Consider the following 4201-nt stretch of genomic DNA (forward strand, 5'->3'; position numbering starts at 1 on the left):
TTTGCCAAATGTACATAAGAAATACCTGCTAATATAGACTGTGAGGTAGACAGAGATATACCCAACAGCTGAGACAGGGAAACTATCAGGCAAGTCAAAGGTCCAGCACCAGGATTGTTCAGATCATCGCAGGTAAACCAGAGAATCCAGAGGGGGTGTCAGGATCCCGCAGCATGCTTTCCTGAAAGAGAATATGATAACTCACAAGGCAAAATGAAATATTAATCATTAGGGGTAATGGAAAGTTTAATTTGGAAACTGTAAGGAAATGAAAAAGTGAGTCCCTTATCCTGTTTTTTCCATTTGCTATGAGCGATGCCCCTTTTGGGACATTTCTCAGTGCTCACTGGGACCTTGGAAGACATTTCCCAATGTTTTTCAAAACCAATTTGTGTGTTTGCTGACAGTAGTGGCTCTAATTTGCCTGTGGCAACTTCCCTTTCAGTTCTGGGTTCCTGCCATAAATTATTTGACATGTTTTCTTACAAAATGGCAAGGCTGGACTACAGGGAAAGTGACTAGTGAGAGAGAAAAACAATGGCTTTTTCTCAAACCAGTAATAGTAAGTAGTCCATTGGCTCATGAACCTATTTGATTATTGGTTTTCATAATAATTTTATAATTCGTCACTGGGTATCTGCTAACTCTACATTCGCATTTCGGGATAAATAAAGAGGAACACACATCATTATCTTGATATCATAGATGGATTGGCAATCAAAGATTAGGTTAGCCTCTCTTTGTAATGAGGGGCTTATGGCCAGCGCTGCTACATAATTACTTCTTACTTTGTTATGTCCTCCTCAGCTTTCAGTCTTGTTTCACATCCTCCCAAAGACTTATCAGATTATTCAGTCCTCTTCTGAAGCAGCAGGGCTGTAGATTACAGACCTGTAGTACATCAGGAAGGATGGTTCCCTATGTACCTTGTGACTTCTTACAACTAACAGTCACGTGAAACTGGCAGAGCTATGCCTTTTATGTTCACTGTGTAGTCACGGAGCCTGAGGTACAAGATGTTGCATATTATGTTCAATGTGACACAGACAGTGTACATGGTACAACTTCTATGACCTACTTTTGCAGCCCATTTTCTACTTCGATCACAGCCTATGGCATGTCTCTTACAGAAGAGGATCTGTGAATGTTCATTGATGTATTCTCAATGCCAACTCTTGGCTTTGTGTCTGGCAGTGGATTTATCCAAATAATAATGGGATAAGCAGCAATTTATCCAGAAAGGGAAAAGTTTGCTGGCAAGGACTTTTGTAGACAATCTGCCAGATAGAATTGGTGCAACTTTAAATGATTTTGGAAACATATATTTGCCATATAGCCAGACTCTTGGCCCCAAAGCAGATCACATATCCACAAGGGAGGATTGGAGAGCATTAAAAATCTGGCCTCTTAATTTGACTCCTGTTTTGTAATGATATTGCCTGAGCCTTATGTTACACCATTCGTTTAGTCTTGTCAAATTCTAAACCATGAGGATGGTATTGTTATGGTCATTTAAGACAGCAAAATCTACTGCTATCTTGCTTGCATTCATTGTACTCTCAGCTCACATTCATACAGCCAGACCCAGCCATAAGTTTGTATAGTGTTTTATTTCTTGTTCAGCATATTTCATTACTGCTTCTTTTAAAAAGTTCTTATTCACGTTAATTAACTGTGTCTAATAATGGCTCTCATTATAGACATTTTCATATTTACCCTCACCCATTACCTTCTGACACCCTCTCTCACCTCAGCCATATTTCTGTAAAAATGTAATTAAACTCATTGGAATAGATATGTGTGCAGTGCCTCACACACACCCCATTATTAAAATATACCTTCCCAACAGGGTGAGGATAGAGAGAGAGGGTAAAAGGAGGGAGGATTTGACAGAGTCTTTTAAATGGAAAAAGGTGAATTTACAGAGAAATTGCTAAACGTGATTCAGTGTTTGCTCTCCTGAGCCTGTAGTTCTGACAACAGTAAACCACAGCCCTCCTAGCTATATATATATATATATATATATATATATATATATATATATATATATACCATCAAGGGATATGGGACAGATGGTGTACTTCTGTAGTGGTGGCACTGGACAGGTTACTGAAAGTCCTTTTGTCCAATAATTTCAAGCAAGTGTGTTGTGAGTGTGTGCATAGCTTTATGAGCACAAATGTACCTATGTGTTGGGGGTGTGGTTGGATGAAAAACTGGGAAAGGGGAGAACAGTTGCATGAGTAATTCGTTGGGGGCTCAAAGGCCAGAGTTGTGGAGTCCTTTGTGCCTTGGTACTTGGTAAGGATGAGACACAGCTGGATGTCCTGGATGCCAGGGCTTTCTTTAACTAGGAATTAAATCAATAACCCAAAATGCTGCAAAAAATAAAAATAATAAAATAAAATAACTTTCTTCCTTTTAACACAACTCTAAGTCTTATACCAGGCAAAAATTTTCAGACACTGGTAGAATTCCAAAACAAATCTAAGCTGGCCCCATGAGGGCTTTCACCCTAGAGAAGGTCACCTTTGCAGATTTCTGTACAACAAGCTTTGATGACTGGTGGAAAGCAAACAGAAAAGTAGGACAGAAAAATATTTGCATCTGTTACATTTGTCACACAAATCACAGACCCTCTCTGTCTAAAGAGAGATCAGAACCAGGCTTGCTGAATGACTCTCAGGGAATGAATGAGATGATTTAAGCACATAAGCATCTGGTTTATTTTATGTTTGGTGTTTTTCTGAAGATTTGTAGTACTGGGAATGAAAAGTGCACAAAAGACTGTGGAAGGAAGAGAAAGCTTCAGGTCCTCTAGGGAGCATGCAGAGGTGGCTATTGGAGGCTACATAGTTTAAAGGAGCCCATACCCTGGCAGCATGCCAGGCTCCATCTGGAATTGCTAGTGGAGATAATGATGATGTATGGTTATGAGTGCCTACTGTATACTAGGTTCCATGATGTTCATTTTGCATGTGTAATTCTCATTAATTTACTCTATGAACCACTCCAGTAGAGTCATCAGTTTCAACTTATGGATAAGGAAGCCTAGGCTGAGAGAGTTGAACTGTTTCTTAGGATACCTATATACATGAGATGTGGAACCAGGGTTCAAAATCCTCAGTATGAAAAAAGTTGAATGTGTATGTATATTTTTGCAACATCTCACTAGTATGATGTCCTTTACTATGTAGAGGATGCAAATTTGATACTTAGTTCTACAAAATAGAAGCTGTGTGATGTTGTCAAGTGGTTTAGCCTCTCTTGAGTCTTTAGTTGTTTTACTGAAAAAAATCTTTGCACTTCATCATAGGATGAATGCAAGACTAAAAAAGAGGAAAGAAAAAAGAACAATCTTCTGTATTTGGTGAAGTACTCTATGCATGACAAGTAGGAGAGCTGGTTCCAGACCCAGGACCCCATAAAATCAAAGGAGGAAAGGTCAGGTAGTATTCCGGATGCCTGTGTTCCCTCTATAGCAAGGATGGTGCAGATCAGAATCTGTGAGATGGCAGATAGCCCTTAGAGACCATATGCTCTCAGCCCTGATTGAAGAAGAGGCCACCTAGGACCCAGAGAAAGAGGAAGGACCTTGCTTAAGTTCACAGACAAGGAGATTGTTCATTTACCTATCTCCAACATGAAGTATTTCATTTCAGTGTGGAATTGCATGGTGCTGGTCTCATTGAACTGCATGCATGCATAATAATCAGTTCATAAAATTATTACAGTATACACTGAAAGATAAATGGTCATGGCATTTGTTAATACTGCAAACATCATTTGTTGGCAAATGATAAGCTTTCCTGATGCCCTAATGTATGTATTAGCAGAAAAATGCACCACAAAATGTTAACATCTGTCGACACAGTACAAACAATTATAAGTAACTTTCTTTTAATGTAAAAATTATACAATAACAAAAGGTATGGCTGTGAATTAATATGATACAGAGCCTGGTTTATGTGTTAGAGGCATAAATAATAATTTTACACAGGAAGCAAGCAAAAGTTCTTTTAAGCCTTGCTTTGTTAAAAAATGACTCTGACACCAAATACAAGAGAAAGTCAGGGAATTGAGATGGTTATTAAATCTGACCTTGATCAGATTTTTATTATGTCAGAAAAAAAATGGTTCTTAAGAGAGAGAGTTGTCGTGGGATTAGAGTCCATCTACAGCGAGATGTTTCCATGGCAAC

Source organism: Rattus rattus, chromosome 3 (genome assembly GCF_011064425.1).
Source record: "Rattus rattus isolate New Zealand chromosome 3, Rrattus_CSIRO_v1, whole genome shotgun sequence".
In the NCBI taxonomy this organism is placed as follows: domain Eukaryota; kingdom Metazoa; phylum Chordata; class Mammalia; order Rodentia; family Muridae; genus Rattus; species Rattus rattus.